Source organism: Nicotiana tabacum, chromosome 9 (genome assembly GCF_000715075.1).
Source record: "Nicotiana tabacum cultivar K326 chromosome 9, ASM71507v2, whole genome shotgun sequence".
NCBI lineage: Eukaryota > Viridiplantae > Streptophyta > Magnoliopsida > Solanales > Solanaceae > Nicotiana > Nicotiana tabacum.
The window spans coordinates 58,826,753-58,846,943 of record NC_134088.1 but is presented as its reverse complement, the minus strand read 5'-3'; the positions used below and the strand labels follow the sequence as shown (position 1 = coordinate 58,846,943).

At 37.0% G+C, this 20,191-nt stretch overlaps 1 non-coding gene across 1 annotated transcript; it reads right to left on the bottom strand.

Annotated features, from left to right (window-relative positions):
- Window positions 1-19,813: 19,813 nt before the first annotated feature.
- Window positions 19,814-19,920, bottom strand: LOC142164410 (small nucleolar RNA R71). Its single transcript, XR_012695181.1, has one exon. It is a non-coding gene; the product is annotated as a small nucleolar RNA R71 (small nucleolar RNA).
- Between the last annotated feature and the right edge of the window lie 271 nt (window positions 19,921-20,191).

Here is a 20,191-nt window from a genome sequence, read left to right as displayed (position 1 = left end):
GCGGTAATTTGCACATTAAGCCCACAACCAAAGTAATAACATCCAATGAATAAAGACAAGTATAGATCACATTACAAGCTCGAATTTTGAACCCTAAATCAGAAGTTATGGGTTCTTGTCCCCAGCAGAGTCACCAGATCTGTCACACCTCCTTTTTACGGGAAAAAGGCCAAAAGAGTTTTTCCACTTTAAGTGACATTATTTGAAAAGAGATTATTTTTATTTTAAGAGTCGCCACTTGAAATGATTGCTTAAGGTGTCCCAAGTCACCAGTTTATTATAAAAATCACAATTCAAGGAAAGTTGACTCTGTTTAAGTATGCGAAACATAGAAGATAGAGTACTATTAACCGGGAGATGGTGTTAGGCACTCTCAGATTTCGTGGTTTTAGCACGTTATTTTATCATCACACTCGGCTTAATTAACTGATTAATCACATGTTTAAACCCTATGTGCATTTTAACTCGTTACCGCTTTTAATTAACTTTGTTAAATTATGAAATTATCTTTGAAACGAATCACGTATGTGTGAATCCGTTTTGTTTGGGTGTCGAAATCATATCACGCATGCGTGTACATAATTAGTGATACTTAATTAATTATTAAGATTATTTCGCCCAAAGTTGCGCGAACGCATACCTTGGTTTTAATTTTTGGAGATCGTAATTATGTCATGCGAACGTATACATAATCACCATAATTTAATCAATTAAGAGGTCACTTAAAGCATTCTAACTTATTCAAAAATTGTTCATTTTCGTTGCATTTCAGATTGTTGTGAGGTCATGAGTTAAGAAAGTCAATTATGGATGAAGTGTAAAATTTAATTAAGGGGAATTAGCAAGATCGCTGATATATCTAAGTTGTTGGAAGCATTTGATAGTTATGGAGTATTAATTATTAAACAAGCCAGAAAATAATCTATAAATTAGTAATCATCTGAACTATTAAATAATTATGTAAAATAATAAAATAAAACCATAAGATCATTACACATGCCAATTACGTAATCAAAATGGCACACTTATCAAATTAGACCAATTACTAGTAGATTTAAACCATGTAAGCTATTATAATAAAATCAGCAACGAAACTTCACATAAACAAATATATGTATTTCAAGAAAAAGCATCATCATTCATCAAAATCTTATGACAGAAACTATATACGAATTAAAAGGGGCAAAAGCACAAGAGGAAGGATTAAGAATGCACCTCTGACACTTTCTTCAATTTATAATGAAACTTCACATACAAAAATCAGTAACTACTAGCCACGTCTATTTAGAACACATTAATACGAAGCTTACGGGATCAGAACCGTAAATCTCGAACAAGACCTTGATCGAAGACTCGACGACTTCGCTTCGCTCAACTTTTGAGCTGCTCCTTTTGTGCGAAAAGGGAACTATTTTTAGGTCATTTTTGCAACTATATTTGCTGGGTTTAAGGGGTGTTTGTTGTTGATTTTATTTTTTGAGGTAGTTATTGGATCTGGATTAGCAGCTATTTCATGGTGCTTTTAGGTGAAGAATAGCTACTGTTTTTGTAGCTAAAACTAGTAGCTAGTGATTAAAGGGAGTAGAAGAAAGCTACTTATTTTGTGTGTGAAGATGACGAACTTATTGAGGCACTTTGATGTGAAAAAGCTGCCGATTTCAAGCTCTTGTTTTTAGCTACTCTAAGTATTCTCCTTCTGTTCAAAGTTTTTCCTCTCTTCAAAATTTTGGACTACTCACTATTTATGTGAAAGTGTGTGTACATGATGTTGGTGAGGGACGTTAACGTATTCGTGTGTGTGTGTACGTGAAAGAGTAGGGGATATGGGGATTGGGACGTGACGTGATTAGTGGGGAAGTTTGTTAACAAAACTTTATCTATATTGACATAGTTTAACTTCATCATGTTTTCTTCTTCCTTTCTTTTGTCTTATATTTTAAAAGATAAGGTAAATTATGTAAATGATAATATTGATCAACCACTTTTTATACCAAGAAAGAAAAAAATTAAGAAAACTAAATATTTATGTATAATTATATAATACTTAAAATAACATAGCTTACTTATTAAAATACAAATTAAAGGATTCTTTTTCTCTTTAAAAATAGAAATGAAATATATTCGATAAGTATGTGAATATTGTTTTGTAATTGTTTAATTTTTCTCAAATAAAACCTATTAAGAGTAAGATAAAAACTTAAAATATCAAGATTAGACCTAAAAGAAATATTTACACTAAAATAGTATAGAATTCGGGTGAGGTAAAAAATTAGTTGTTCACAATGGCATTTCTAGAGTGTCGTTTGGCTTGCTTGGTATTTGGTATTTGTCTTGGCTTGTTTGGTATTTGTTTGGGCTTATTTGAGGTAAGTATCTTATCTAAACTCGGTTGAGGCACTAGTTGCCTGAATTATTTGTGATAGTTATGCACTATGGGTGCGCATATGTGTGGGGTTGAGCCCATGTGCGAGCACCGGGGTGTTTATCCATGTTCGGGATAGTGCTTAGGCTATGATATGCCTAGAGTTGACTGTTAAGCTTTAAGCTATAATATTTCTCATGTTTGTATCATTGTTGTGAACTATTTGAGCCATATTTGAGATTAGGAAGAGGCTAATTTCCTTAATAAACTTGGCAATTGCTATTTCTGTGATAAAATTGCTGATTTGAGCTATGGCATACTTTGCACATGCCTACACTTTAGCATGTTATTATACCATTCTAGAAGCATGAAATCTGATCATTATTCATCATATACATGTGTTCTTCTATACTTGCTTCTGTGTGATATGATTTGGATTGGATGCCCGTGATTACGCCAGGCGGATTGTGTTGTTATGCATGTGACCACACGAGGCGGATTGTATTGTTATGCCTATGACCACATTGGGCGGATTGTGTTGTTATACATGTGACCACGCCGGACAGATTATGTTGATATGCCTATGACCACGCCGGCGGATTGTGATATAGCATGTGACCACGCCGCGCTTCCATCACATTGAGCATGTGACCATGCCGAGCGGATTATGATATTGAGCCTTTGACCACGCCGGGCTGGTAGCACGTTGAATTGGCCATGCTTGTGTATGGATAAGGATCCATCCCCCTAGGGTCACCCTCTCATGTTTCTCTCTAGATGGTGTACACACGGATTGTGAGAAACCGACGGATTTCTGGTTGATGTGAGCTCTGGGAGAGCTGGTTACTGTTATTGGATCGGGTTGCGCACCGCAATAAACTGTTATTTGGTTATTTCATTTCACCCTTGTTTGTAATATATTTCATTGTTGCCTTCTGTACTCGCATATCTTCTTTATATGTTGGATTATTGATTGAGTAAAACACTTTTAAAACAAAGAATTTTGAGCATCAAAGTGGTTATGCCTGAGATTTTCCTGATTTGATCATATAGTTATTCTATACTTGTTGAAATTATGAATTGTACAGGCATTGGTGAGTATCATTATAGTTCTTGCTTCTTATACCTTTTCGAAGTTATTTAGGATACTTATTGAGTATATGGGGTCGGTTTTACTCATACTACACTTATGCACATTATGTTCAGATCTTGGTGTTGATGTTGCTGTGTATGGCGAGGGCTGACATTAAAGATGTACCTGCGTTCCAGTTATGGCTATCACTTGTCCTGGGTAGCTTTAGATTCGAATTTTGTTCATGTACATTTCAAACATTTGTTGTATTTATTTCATTTTAGTTTTGTAAATCTAAGTCTTTGTGGCACATGACTTGTACAACCAATCCTTGGGGAGTTGTATAAAAATTTAGTAATTTCATTTTTGACTCTTATCATTATCGCTATATTGTGTTTTATTATTATTTGGCTTACCTAGCGGGTTGGGTTAGATGCCATCACGACGGGTTGAATTTTGGGTCGTGACAAGTTGGTATCAGAGCTCTAGGTTCATAGGTTCTCTTAGTCATGAGAAAATATCTGGTAGGGACTTACGGATCGGTATGATGACGTTCATACCTATCTTCGAGACGCTATAGGTCATTTAAGATAAACTTTCAATCTCTCTTTCCTTATTGTGCGGCATTGATTCAGCTTGAAGCATATCTCTTTGAATTCCTTCCACTCACTCGTATGCGTATGTGAGCGTTCGGTACTAGCTGTGCATCGACGGCTTGCGATTCCATGGATGAGGTGCGAGATGTGTTTTCTGTATTTTGGTAATGGGCCAGTCCGGAGGACGTGAGATCGGGTTTTGACCGCAGCTTGGGCACGGTGATTTCAGTTGTGTGAGTATGTGAGTTTGGACTGCTATGTACGGTGGTGTTCCTATGAGTGGACTAGCGGCTTGGTGAGTGGTTAGATAACTATATGATGTGTATCATGTGACTGTGGGATGTGATCAGATGGCTTTGATGTGATGAGAAAGGTTACTTGGGATGTAAAAAGGACTATTGGATGCTTTATTTCTGTCTTGATGTGTTTTATAATCTCGAATTATGATCGTGTTGAGGGATCTTTCATGTTGTTTATTTGTGGAACGAAGTAGATTCTCATGCCTTGTTGAGTCTAAGCAGGTAGGTTATCACCTGAGGGGTAATCTGCATATGTGTGATCCTTATGATGTTGTTTGGAGGGTTTCTTTCTACCAGTGGGTTATATGTGTTGCGATTTGAGTTTGGATTCATTGAGAAAGTTGACTTGACTGTCACGATGATTAATATGAGCTTAACATATGATTTGAGGTATTTTATGGTTTGTGTTGCATGAGCTTGTGAAGAATTTAGTTGAATCTCACTGCGGGATTATGGCAGTAATAGAGTATGGGTATTGTGAGATATCAAATGTTTTGTTCTATGGCTTCGAGCCAAGTGGGGGAGTCTACTAGTGACGATCAGATTACATGGTTACATGTTATAATAATTTCAGCCTGAGGCATGTTTGAAAATCAGTTATGACTTGAAGATGTTGATTTCGAGGATAACTCAAGTAAGGAATTTCTGGATGCGTGATGTGTTACACTTTATGGATACATGGAAATCTTGGAATGATTTGAGTCTGTTATTCGTGATAGATGTAATGTGCTAAGAAAAGGGAGTCACTCGGTTGCGTTAAGGTGGGGTTACTTCTTGAGGTGTTGGTGTGCTAATGGAGCACATGTTGTTTGGCTCGCTTGGGCGGTGCATTTGAGATTAGAGTAGGGTGGATGACTTGCGAGAAGGTTCTAATGAGTTCAAGATTCATATGTAGCATTTGAGAATTTTTTGATTTTGTATATGGTTAAGATCTGGGATTTGCATCGGACGGTGTCGGGACTCGCGGTATTTATGTATCATTATGGATTCTATATTTTAGTATCATATGGATTAAGGAAACGGCTTTAGATTTACATAAGGTCTCTTCAGAGTGGGTATCTCAGATACGGTATTTTGGGTATTATTAATAGAAATTCAGCGGTTTATGGGCCTTAGAGCAATGTGGTTTTCTTCTAAGATCTATCGTGGTGAGCGTTGAGTTAAGGGTTATAGTATGCTAGCAAAGCCAAGTGTTAACTTGAAGGCAATTCAGAAGAATCTCAGAGGAAATAGGACAGCTTGGTAGTAGGTTGGATAAGTATGGTAGTGGTATGCTCAGTTGAGGCTTTACAGGTGTTTTGTGGAAATACTCTTGGGTTTGGAGACTTGCATGACTTGGTTGAGTTAGAGGGATTCAGTTCTGATAGCTAGGTTATGTGCATATGGATTTCGTAGAGTTTTCGATGATTTCTACCATGGGTGTTGAGATGCATATTTTCTACCGGCATAAGGAGTATGTTGCGTACTGTGATTTTCTTCTGGATGGGATAAAGTAGAAGGTTTCTAGATAATTGAGTATGTATTCTGCTTGTGACTCAGAGTTGATAATGAGGTTCTCATGTTTTCATATGATGTCCTGATAGAGGCGGTGCGTGGTGTGAGATTGGGATTTGCATGTGCACGTATATGGTTCAGTTTTAAAAGGAAGGTCAAGAGTTTATACAGCACACACGATTTCAGATGGTGAGAAAAATATTGGCACTATTTGGTATTACCTGAGAAGAGTATACATTCACAAGGCGTATTGAGTTTTGACTTATGGATGCTTCATTGGTATTGCGGTACTCGCCTGGTTGATCGACTACTGATATTCAAATTTTTGCTATATGGGACGGATGAATTATAGAAGTATTCCTCATGGGATGATCGTGTATAAGAGATGTTTTAGACATTTGAGTGGTGGAGTTGGTATCTGCTATGGTTATTCGTGTATTCTACAGATTTGGAGACTGGGAGTTCTCAGAAGCAGATTGTTTCGTGGTTGGGGACTGTGAAGATATTGCCAAAGTTAGCCAGCTAGTAGTATATGTTATGGTTAGGTCATTGTGAACTTTTGGAGGGTTATTTATCTATTTGTGGATGACCGGGGTTGATTTGGGGGCTCATTGGTAGGCCTAATGAGGATATGTATTCTACACTGGGTCAGATTGGCTGACTACGTACTGCCACTGTTGAGGGATGTTCCATTCGGTTAGAATTGATCTTATTTGTATCTGATATGTTGTATGTGTTACTCTTCTATGCTACAATAGGTTGTGATCTGTTGGTTACTTGGACATTTGATGCGTTTCTATTCGGGTCGTGCGGTGATATTCAAGCAAGATGGTTATTGGGGCGTTGAATGGTTGATTGCGCCTTGGTTATGGTCTTTCCTGTTTGTGGTATATTATGCTACCTGTTTCTCCATGGTTATAGTTATGCATTTCGTGTACTTGATGTCGAATTGCGTATGGTTGTTAATTGTTTGTGCATTGTGGCTTGAGGTATTTCATATGGACCGGTGTTTGGATAGGGTCACGCATTGCAGTGGAGTTATGATTGGCTATGATCCTTTGTGTTAGATTCGTGTGTCTTGGTTCTACTATGTGTGATGGGTTCGTAGCATTGTGCTTGTAGTGGTATCAGTTGAACTTGCGGAACAGTTCTATCATTTGAGTCATTTTTCACGTTTGAATACATTTAAATTGTTGCTTATTGGTGCGCGGATTGCACAGTTTGTGGCTCTAGGTAGTATTGGTGCGGCATGTCAGTAGAGTAGCTTGTATTTGATGATATGAAGTATTTGGGCCTGAAGTGATTGCTATCGAATTTGATTACGGTGTGTCTGGAAGAGTAATATTGGAAGTCAGCTTAGAATTTGGGCTATGGTTCTGGTTAGGCGAGAGAGCTCCATGACTTGTTGATATGATGAGTGGTTATGCATTTTTGCGTGTTTCATTCATCATTGGCAGTGAACGAAGGTTTGGAACAAGGTTTTTATTTGATACGAGGTTCATTACCGGTACAAGGTTTGTTTTTAAGCACCTACGGTGAATGGAAATTTTTTCTATGAGTATGCGAGATATGTGGTATGTCATGTGATTTCATCTTGGGTTATGGTTATGGCTTGTTACAACTTGTTCCGACTTATACAGGGTGTAGACGCGAGATTCGGGTCTGGTAATGGATTTCGAATATTGGAAATTGGATTCTAAAGTTTACGGACTAAGGTTGAAGTAATGATCTTCAGTTATGTTGTGTTGTCAGACTTACATGAATTGTGGTGATGTGGAATCACCCCAGGGTATGTGTAAGGTGAGTTACACGGCGATTTGATGGCTTTGGAACGACTCTTGGCACGTTCGAGGACGAACATATGTTTAAGTGGGGAAGAATATAACGACCCGGCCGGTCATTTTGAGCATTTGCACTTCGCTCGGTGGTTTGAGGGCATGCGTAGCTCCGAAAGATATATTATGACTTATGTGTATCGTCAATTTCGGTTTTTGGGTGATTCAAAATTAGTTTGGAAGAATGAATTTCATATTTGAAGCTTTAAGTTGGAAGAGTTGACTAAGTTTGACTTTTATGTATTTGACCCCGGAACGGAGTTTTGATGGTTCCATTAGGCTCGGATGGCGATTTTAGACTTGGGCATATGCCCGGATTTGCATTTGGATGTTTCGAGAAGGTTTCGATACTATTTGGCGAAAGTTGGAGATTTGAAGGTTTGAAATATTCTGAAGTTTGATAGGGAGTTAACTTTGATGCCATCGGGTTCGAATTATTATTTCGAGAGATGGAATAGCTTCGATATGTTATTTGGAACTTGTATGCAAAATTTAGATTCATTCCGAATTGGTTAGGCTTGAGTCGGACGCTTGGTTCAAAGTTTGAAGTTTATGAACTTATGAGATTGATCTTGATCGACGATTCATGGTTTTGATGTTATTATGTGTGATTTGAGGCCTCGAGTAGGTCTGTAATATGTTTTGAGACTTGTTGGTATGTTCGGACGGGGTCCCGAGCGGCTCGGGTAAGTTTTAGGGTGATTTTGAACCATTTTTAGGCTATTTTTAGTTGTTGGTTTTTGGCCACGGGGGTGTGCATCGCGATCGAGGACTTTGGGTCGCGTTCGCGAAGAGCAAATTTGTTGTTTGGGCATTGTGAATCGCGATCGCGGAAACCTTTTCGCGATCGCGTAGAAGAAAATTCTGCTGCCACTAGCCCGACAGTAGAAGCTTATATCTTGCAATCTATAAGGAATTTGGAGATGACCCAAAAATAAAAGTGGTAGCCCTTTGTGTCTATTTTTCAGAAAATTAAACTGTTTGTCATTTGGAATTTTATACAAAATGTTATAGCTGATAAACTACAAGCTGAGAAGAGTTTGGGAAGGGTAATGGAAATTTTTTCATCGCGATCGCGAAGGGTAAAATGTGTGATGGAAAATTTTTGAATCACAATCGCGAGGTTGGGGACAGCAATCGCGAAGTGTTCCTCTGGAGCAATGTTTAAAGTACTCTATTTCGAAGGTCTTGGTCATTTTATCATATTTTGAGCTTTAGAGCTCGGATTTGGGCGATTTTGGAGGCGAGTTTCACCACATGGATTGGGGTAAGTGTTTTCTACTCGGTTTTAATTATATTTCATGAATCTATCTTCGATTTTTAGTATTTGGATTATGAATTTTAAAGAAAAATTGGGGGGTTTTGTCTGAACTTTCCTAAAGTAAATTTTTGAGTTTTGAAAATCGATATGGAGTCGAATTTGATTGAAATTAGTATGATTGGACTTGTAATTGAATGGTTTGTTGGATTTTGTGAGTTTTTTCGGGTTCCGAGGTGCGGGCCCAGATTTGACTTTTTGGTTGACTTTGAGTAAATGAGTAAGATTCGACCTTTATCATTTGGGATTGTTTTCTTAGGCATTATTTGATGTTTTTGAGTTGCTTTTGGCTAGTTACGAGCCGTTCGGAGATTAATACATGCGGGGTGGAATTTCTAGAGTGTCATTTGGCTTGCTCGGTATTTGTCTTGGCTTGTTTGAGGTAAGTTTCTTATCTAAACTCGGTTGAGGCACTAGATGCCTGAATTATTTGTGATAGCTACGCGCTATGGGTGCACATATGTGTGGGGTTTAACCCATGTGCGAGCACCGGGGTGTTTATCCATGCTGGGGGTAGTGCTTAGGCTATGATATGCCTAGAGTTGACTGTTAAGCTTTAAGCTATAATATTTCTCATATTTGTATCAGTGTTGTGAATTTTTTGAGCCATGTCTGAGATTATGAAGAGGCTAATTCCTTGAATAAACTTGGTAATTGCTATTTCTTTGATAAAATTACTGATTTGAGCTATGATAGCACACTTTGCACATACTTACACTTTAGCATGTTGTTATACCAGTCCACAAGCAAAACATCTGATAATTATTCATCATATACATGTGTTCTTGTATAATTTCTATTGTGTGATATGATTTGGACTGGATGCATTTGACCACGCCGGACGGATTCTGTTGTTATGCATATGACCATACGGGGCGGATTGTGTTGTTATGCTTATGACCACGCCGGGCGGATTGTGTTGTTATGCATGTGACCACGCCGAGCAAATTGTGATGTTATGTGTGTGAGCACGCTGGGCAGATTGTGTTGATATGCATGTGACCATGCCAGGGGGATTGTGATATAGCCTGTGACCACGCCAGGCAGATCCATAATATTGAGCCTATGACCACGCCGAGCGGATCCATCACATTGAGCCTGTGATCATGTCGGGCGGATTATGATATTGAGCTGTGACCACACCGGGCTGGTAGTACGTTGAATTGGTCATGCTTGCGTTTGGATAAGGATCCACCCCCTAGGGTCACCCTCTCATGTTTCTCTCTTGATAGTGTACACGCAGATTGTGAGAAATCGACGGGTTTCTGGTTGATGTGAGCTCTGGGAGAGCTGGTTACTGTTATTGGATCTGGTTGCATGCCGCAACAGGCCTTATTAGTTTATGATTATTGGATCGGGTTGCGCGCCGCAATAGATTATTATTTATTTATTGCATTTCACCTTTATTTGTAATTTTCTTGACGGTTGCCTTCTATACTCGTATATCTTCTTTATATGCTGGATTGTTGACTGAATAAAACACTTTAAAACAAAGAATTTTGAGCATCAAAGCAGTTATGCCTAAGATTTTTCTGATTTGATCATATAGTTGTTCTATAGTTGTTGAAATTATGAACTGTACATGCGTTTGTGTGTATCATTTATAGTTCTTGCTTCTTGTACCTCACCGAGGTTAATTAGGATACGTATTGAGTACATGAGGTCGGTTGCACTCATACTACGCTACTTCACCTTGCGTCCTGATCTTGGTGTTTATGCTGTTGTATATGGCGAGGGCTGGCATTGAAGATGTACCTTCGTTCCAGTTATGGCTATCACTTGTGCTTGGTAGCTTTAGATTCGAATTCTGTTCATGTACATTTCAAACATATGTTGTATTTATTTCATTTCAGTTTTGTAAATCTAAGTCTTAGTGGCTCATGACTTATACTACTAGTCCTTGGAGAGTTGTATAAAAAATCAGTTATTTTATTTTTGACACTTATCATTATCACTATATTGTGTTTTATTATTATTTGGCTTACCTAGCAGGTTGGGTTAGGCGTCATCACGACGAGTTGGATTTTGGGTCGTGACAAAAGGAAAGCGAAGAATCGAGGCTAAAGAAAAGACGGTTAGAAATGACAAACGAGGGGCCAAAATATATGCCATCAACCGATATTACGGCACTAATCTCGCCTAATATCAACTGCGTAAAATGATTTACTAGAAGAGAACGATTTTTATCTTATTTAGACTTGTAGTAGGATTGAAACTCCTCTACTATATAAATGGGAGAACCCTTTTCTTTTTCAACCACTGTTGGCACGCATATCAAAGCAATAAAGTTTGTTTTTATTTTCTAACTATTGTTCAAAGTGTTCTTCAGCTACCTATTTATTTAGTTGCAACCAAGCCCGTCTCGAGGGCTTGATCGAAACCAGTCTCAGCGTTCAATTTAAAGCCATGTTTAATCGTTCCATCACATTTGGTTTGATCATTTTGTTTCTCTTTAATTTAATTATATACTGTTCTTAGATCATTCATGTTAAATTAAATCATGTATCCTTTAAATCGGGTACAAATTTAATTGTTAACTATTTTAAGAGTAAATAGTTAAAATGAGTAACAATTAAATTTGTACGTGGGTTAAAGGATACGTGATTTAATTTAACACGAATGATGTAAAAACAGTAAATAATGCAATTAACGAGAAACAAAACGATCAAACCAAACGTGATGGAATGATTAAGCCTGACTTTAAATTGATTGCTGAGATTGGTTCCGATCGAGCCCTCGAGACAGGCTCGGTTGCAACTACAGAAATAAGTAGCTGAATAACACTTTGCACAGTAGCTAGAGAACAAAAACAAACTTTATTGCTTAGATATGCGTGCAACAGTAGTTGAAAAATAAAAGAGTTCTCCCCTTTTTATAGTAGGGAAGTTTCAATCCTAGTAAGAGTCTAAATAAGATAATAATCTTTCTCTTCTAGTAAATCATGATACGAAGTTGATATCGAGCAAGGTTTGTGCCATAATATTCGATTGGTGGGGGATATTTCGGCCCCTCGTTTGTCCTTTTTAACCGTCTTTCCTTTAGCCTCGATTCTTTGCTTTCCTCGAACTCGATTTTTCCCATGTTTGGCAATGTCCGATTTTTGGCACATCATTCGTCCTCCCCGGGCTCTGATCTGTGGAAGCCTTCGGCTTTACCTGAGACTACGTTGGACCACGCTCTTCTCGTTTCTTCATCGGGAAATCAGGGGTAACTTTATCCCCAATTTTACCCGTACACAATAATCTATTTGTATGCGTTTCCTTTCTTGTAACTATGGGTTTTGGGAGCCATCCTTCTTGGCGGTGTGTTTGTGATAAATTTTGGAACGATCAGTGTTGAGAAGAGAAATTGGTCCCACATCAATTGTCGAGCTTTGGGTAATAGAAAAGACGAAGTTTTGTACCGAGATAAGTGATGATGAATAATTGAATGGTGAAATTATGCGAATTAAGTGTACACGATACATTTTGATTACCATGCCTTTGTGGAAGGAAGCAGATAAATAATAGAGTGTGTTCTTATGCTACTTTCGTTTTTAATTTTTTGCCACAACTTCAATCTAATAAAACATTTTAATTTCGGGTTTGTCATGGTCAAAACTTCAATAAAAAATACGAAAAATGTCCAAATATGTCCTTGTACTATACGAAATTGAGCACATTTGCCTTTCGTTAATACTTTAGCTCAAATATGCCCTTACCGTCACATAGTTGGTTCATATATGCCCTTAGAATTACACAATTGGCTCATATATACCCTTTTCGAAACGGAATCCACCAAAACTAATTAGCTCTTTCGTTAATTGTATTAAAGTGTATTACAAATACTATTTTCTTTTTATTAGTACTTTGTTTTCTTTACTTTTCTCTTTTCTTTCTTCTTTTTTCTTTTCTTCTCTTTTTTTTTTTCCTTTTTCTTTCTCCCTTATCCGATTTCCTCCATTACTGATGTCTTCTCCATTTTCGTCACCGATTTCGCTTGACAAAACTCATGAATTCCAATTACTAAGAAAATTCTCCTATAAGAATATTTTTATAGATCATATGTTTGTCAATTTTTTAATTTTTACTGAACATATATTTAGTTCTAAATATTTAACAAAGTAAGATTGAAATAATATTTATGTAACAAAAAACCCGAAAAATCCAACAAAACCGAACAATCCAAACCGATATAATTGGTTTGGTTTGATTTTGATAAAAACTGAACCAAAAAGACTGACAACTCAAATTTATAACACTACAACTTGAACTCTAGGCTTTTAATCATTAAATTATCTTTCTGAAAATAATTTAAATATTTTGGTCTTTTGAGTATTGTTAAAGGTTGAGATATTTTTATTATTTTAAAGTTTAAACCATAATTTTTGGAATAATTTAATTTCGTTTATTTAGAGGGTCAGTGAAATTGGAACTTGATTACCTTATGGGAGAATTTTCTTAGTAATTAGAATTCATGAGTTTTTTCAAGTGAAATTGGTGACGAAAATGGAGAAGACATCAGTAATGGAGGAAACGGATAAGGGAGAAAGAAAAAGGAAAAAAAAAGAAGAAAAGAAAAAAGAAGAAAGAAAATAACTAATAAAAAGGAAATAGTGTTTGTAATACACTTTAATGCAATTAATGAAAGAACTAATTAGTTTGGGTGAATTCCGTTTCGAAAAGAGCATATATGGGTCAACTGTGTAATTCTGAGGGCATATATGGGCCAACTATATGACAGTAAGGGCTTATTTGAGCTAAAGTATTAACGAAGGGCAAATGTGCTCAATTTCGTATACTACAAGGGCATATTTGGACCTTTGCCCTAAAAAATATTCGAAGTTTGTCCTTGTGAAGGCCACACTTCGGTAAAAAGTATGTAAATTGAGGCCTTGCCAACGACACAACTTCAGTAAAAAAAAAATGTCTGAAGTTGGCTTTGGTAAGTGATCACGCCCAATTGTGCTTTATAAAAAAGTCTAAGTAGTTATTACAAATATAATTTGATTTTGAAGTTTGGCTTTGGTAAGTGATCACGCCCAATTGTTCTTTATAAAAAAGTCTAACTAGTTATTGCAAATATAATTTGATTTTGAAGTTCGGAGTTGAATTCCACAGCAGACTAAAGTTTAGCTACAAATGTTCACTGTCACTAAGAAGACATATTTGAATAATTTTCTAAATTATAAAGATTAAGATTTTTATATTTAACTAATAAATTAATAAATATTACAAAGGAGTAAAATTATCAACTAAAGAGTATGAAATTAGAGATCAGATTAAGGTGGCCTAGAGATATAATTTTCTCAATTGTCAAAATCTTTCCCTACGTTATCTATAATCTCGCCGATTTATTCTCTACTGAAACTCAACTTACCGTAATTATCTCTCGAACAATTACAACAATTTGCTTGACGCATTCTCTCCAGCTACTCTAGTTGACAATTTCTCACAGCTTACTCTGATCATGCCAAAGCTCCATTATCTCTAATCCCGCTTTTAAGCTTGTTGTATTGATCTCACATATACTTAGGGAGTGACGTTGTTCAACAACTACCTAAATATACATTCTTTCTCAAGCAACACATAATAAATAGGCACAGTTAGTCGATGGTCATTCAATCAACTGAAATAAGTATGTAGTTGAACAATCAGAGAAATCCAACAGCTCAATTATATAAAAATGTAACAAGAATTTATCCTAAAAAAGGTTCCATCTGTCATGCCCCGAACCTGGGCCTGAACGTAACACGGCACCCAGTGCCTGACTACGGTGATCGAGCGAACCAACTGACTGACTAAATCAACATGTAATATCATAATATACTGAATGCGGAAGATAACTAACACATGTTGATATACTGAAAGTTTGAATGATATAAATCAAAGTGTGGAAACACTAATACAAGTCTGAAATATATATGTAGTCAACATTGCTTAACATGAAAAGCATGTGACTCTTTCTAACTGTTACTCTAGTCTATGAAGCCTCTAATGAAGTACTGAAAATATTGACTGTCTGAAAATACTAAAGACTGTAAGGTAACTATAATGCCCCGAAAGAACTGGGCTCACCAATTAGCTGGTACGAGAATCCTAGCGCTCTGAATCATCAACCTGAAAATCGTTACGTGCATCGTGATATGCAGGCCCCGGGAGAAAGGGACGTCAGTACATTTGAATTGCACTGGTATGTAAAATAACTGAAAGAAAGAACTATAAATGTTGAAATTGAAACTGAGCTGATAACTAAGAACTGATAACAAAAAATTAAAATGATAACAGCTGAAACTGAAACTGAAATGATAACTAATAACTGATAACTGAAATGATAACTGATAACTGAAAACTGAAATGATAACTGATAACTGAAAACTGAAATGATAACTGTTGAAAGTGAAACTGAAATGATAACTGATAACTGATAACTGAACTGAACAAAGGAAGTATGGATATGAATACTCCCTCTTCTGAATGATGAACAACTTGTTTATCTGAATATTAAACTGCAGCCTCAAGCCCAATATATATGTGCACAAGCTGCGGCCTCGAGCCCAAGTATACGTATACATAACTGCAGCCTCGGGCCCAAAGATGCATAAATCATAAACTGCGGCCTCAGGCCCAAATATGCATAAAGCATAAACTGCGGCCTCAGGTCCAAATATGCATAAAGCATAAATTGCGGCCTCGGGCCTAAGATGCATAAAACATAAACTGCATCCTCAGGCCCAAAGATGCATAAAGCATAAACTGCAACCTCAGGCCCAAATACATGTGTTCAACATTCAGGGATTTAAAACCATGAACTGAGAATCATACTGCAATACATGATACTGAAATACTGAATCACACTGAGTTACTTGATACTGGAATACTGAATAGGACTAGACTGAGACATGTATTCTTGAACTGATTATGAACACGGAAAATTCAATAATTTATGATATGTTGAGTAATCTAGACTGAGACTCATGGGCATCAAACCCAAGTCTATATTGATTACGCAGTGAGCTCATAACGTCCAGAATGAAAGTCATGAACGAGTTATGAAGCTAAAGAATAGAAGTTCTACAACTATTCGAGGAACTAGGTTTAACTAAATTTTAGAGGCAATTAGTAACGTCGTAAAAGAAACGTAGTGTAGGAAGAATCATTAACATTCTCAAACATATAGAGTTAGCCTCATATACCTTGACTCTGGCCTTTTTAAGCGTATCACATTGTTTGTCTCCTCTTACTACAATAATCTATGTCAATATATATCAAGAGGAACCAATATTAGCACTAATGCTCATGTTTTAGTCACTTAGGCATTTTATTAAACACCTTATGGCATAAATCCTCATATCCCTTATTAATGGTGCATTCTTCACCCAATTCTCATTCTACTACTTCTAGGTGATTCTACAATCCCAAATATATGTAACTAACACCATTTCTCATCACCCAAATGTTAACAACAATATTAAGTCAACAACCCAAAACCCTAGCATAGTTCATTTGATTCCCCTTATCAAACCCATCTACTATTCTCCATAAATCTCATCAATTTATAGTTATAAATAATTAAGGAGTAGAAGCATTACCTTTTTGAAGTTCAATCCTCTTGAATTCAAGTTATAGGGTTTCTTTTCTCAACAATGATGTCTCGATCAAATATCTAATGATTTGAAGGATTTACCCATGTTAATAAGGTGTTAAAGAATTGAAATTAACTTAGAATCCTCGCTAGAACTTACCTTGGATGATGGAAGGACCTTGGGGAAGTTGGGTTCTTGAGAGCTCCCCTTTCTAGAGCAAATGTACGTGTTTGGGATTGTAGGGAATGAGGTAGGGTTTAAATATCACCGGCGCGGGGCATCGTCAGCGATGCCAAAATAATTGTGCAAGGCACCATCAGAGGCGCCAAAACCACATTACCTTGCATTGTCAGGGGTGCTGAGGTTATTGCCCTGGACAGTGCCTTGCACTGTCTATGGCCGTGAGTTTTAATGGCCTTGCGATGTCTAAGGCTATAAGACGGACCTCCCATAAACTTAGTCAATTCTATCAAATTTTATGCACCTCACTATCGGTCTTGATTCCAAAACAACTATTTCCACCCATATTCATCCTGATAGGACTTCACATGTTAAAAGGTCACATTAATATTCATTTAGTTCATCCACAACTAATTCAGATTTATAGATTGTTACATTATCTCCCCCTTAGGATCATTCGTCCTCGAATAATTGTCCTGATTGTAACTACATCTAACTCTGGACCTTAACGGGACTGAGGGAAACATGTGAAAAAGCTGAATCGTCATGAACACACGGATACTAAACTAAATGAATACATGATTACTGATGTTCTGAGATACTGAACTGAATAGCTACTGAACTGAATGGCTACTGAACTGATTGAACACTGAGTTGACTGAATACTGAAAGACATGGAAATTATAATATAAGTTCTATCTGAGAAGGATAGCTACCTTCAACATTTCTCCAAAATACCTGCCAGCTAATAGAGCATACCACAAGCCTCACAAAGCATCATAATACGCATAACATGAAACATATACATGAATACTGGTCTGCAATGGATACTTGAATACTAGACTAGCACGAATATTTGAGTACTAAACTAGCATGAGTATCTGAGTTCTGAACTGACATGAATGTTATAACATCATATCTAAATACTGGAAACGTAAATGTCGTGACATGAGATCTGAATACGGGAAACTTGAATGTTATAACATGACACATGAAATACTAGGAGTGATTCCGGGTGATGTAGATGTTATAGAATGAATTCGAGTGATTTGGAGTTTTGAAGTCTGAGTAAAAGACCAAGCGATTAAGCTAGGATCATGTTTGGGGGTCGAGAACCACGTGTGGATATCAAAAAGTCAAGAAAAATCCATACTTTGAGACAACAACACACCTGCGACATGCCGCGCCTATACAAAATCCTTGCTGCCTGTCAGAACTAGCTCTCTGGATTTTCCCACTAATACCCCGCGTGGTGCACCACCCCATACGACGCGTCTGTACAATATTTACAGAGTAATTATCCTATTTCGCGCAGGAAAAGGTGTTTTCTTTGAGGCCCGACCCTACTTGGTATATGTACATGGAAAAACATTATTTTCTTGACTTTTGACACATCTTAGACATAAGGAAGCTAAGGAGGAGGTGGAGAAGTAAAAGCACAAGGATTTCATCATTCAATCCTCACTCAAGACACGAGTTTGGATCATTTTATGTTTTCTTTTAACTAAAACATATTTGTGATAAATTACTCCATATCTATGGAGTATTTCTCTTTAGGATTTGATGGATTTAGTGTATTGATATTTGTTTGTGGATTATAACTCTTGTTTATGTATTGAATCGTTTTGGATGTTTTAATTGTTGCATCTATACTCACTTGTTCATGTAATCGAGAGAGGCATAACTTGTGATATCTTTGTATTATATTTTGTTGGTTGAATTCATTAATTCTTCTTAGTAATCGAAATAGGCTAGTTGAATTATTGATTAAACCTAGTTAGGAGGATAATCAAGAAAGGTTCTCCTAAAGACCAATCCACTACGTATTCTTGCATATATTCACGTGCTTAAAATTGGTTCATCTTGTGAGGTTGAGACTTAATCGAGAGAGGAGTTTCTTCTAAACATGTAAACTAATAATTGAGTGAATTCGAGAGACTCACTTGAACAGTAGAAGTGAATTATCTAGAGTTAGATCCCAAATAATTATCTTGCACCTATTCCATCAAACCCATGTTTTCTCCCATTGATAACCTTCTTTGCTTACTCATTGTTGCGATTGTCATTAGTCAATAGTTTAGACTCTTAGTTAATTTTAGTATTAAATCACATAATTCTCAACTATTGATCATCTTGGATAGTAATCAAGCTATAAACTACGAAAATACTGTTTAACTCTAATTATATGGATACGATATTATATTATACTATATTCGACTAGCGAGCATATTTAAGTGTGTGTTTTGCGCTCGTCAAATTTTGGTGTCGTTGCTAGGGATTGGTAATTAATAGTGTTTGAATTAGTTGTAGTGCTAATTCGGGAATTTTTTATTTTATTTTAATTTTCTCTTTTTTACGTTTGGTATTCTTTGACTGTGCGCAGGCTACATGTTAGATTGGTGCATGACTCGATCTTCTGGGAAGAAAGTGCTACCATACGATCCAGAAATTGAGAAACAACTATGACAGTTGAGGAAGGAAAGAAATCTCCCCGAGAATATAGAGAAGGTTTGGCAATCCTCAACCAACGAAATTATGGCTGGAGATGATGATAATGTTGATTTGGCTGAAAGAGAGGCAGCCCAGCAAAGAGAAAACGCTACACGAGATGCTGAGGAAGAAACCCTTCGAAATGCACAACTTGTCTATGAGGAAGAGAGGGGTCGGAGAATTGCTCAAAATCAGCCCTTGGCTGCAGATTAGTTCGGAATTATAACTCCCGGTGCTGGGAGACCACTTGGTGATTCTTCTAGACCGGTCTACAACCAAGGATTATCAAGTATTAGACCATCTCTAGTTGCAGCTAACAATTTTGAGCTGAAGCAAGGGTTGCTCCAAACTCTTCAAAACTGTTGTGTCTTCAGAGGAAAGATGAACGAAGATCCCAACAACCATCTAATGGACTTTGAGGAGATTATGAACACCTTTCAATATAATGGTGTGTCACAAGATGCAATTTACTTAAGGGCATTCCCCTTCACACTCAAAGATGATGCAAAACAGTGGCTTCGAAACTTGCCCCAAGGATCAATTAGAACATGGGAGATGACGAGAAAATTTCTTGATAAATATTTCTCCTTAGCTAAAACGGGCAAGTTCAGAAGAGAAATCCATAACTTCTGCCAGAAAGATACGGAAACTATTTTTGAAGCTTGGGAGAGGTTTAAGGAATTAGTTCGAAAATATCAACATGGCGGAATTGAACTTTGGATGCAACTCCAGGAGTTTTGGGATGGATTGACACTGGCCTCGCGTAGAACATTGAGTAATGCAGCTGGAGGCCCATTGATGAAGAAGACTCAAGAGGAGATAGTCACAACTCTTGATGAGTTATCTGAAGATGCGAACCAGTGGCCCTCTGAGAGTGCTGAAAGAAGGAGTCAACTGGTGTTCACCAAGTTGATGCTAATACATATGTGAAGGTATAACTTGATGTTATGGCCAAAGAAATACGGAGGCTGACCTTAGCTT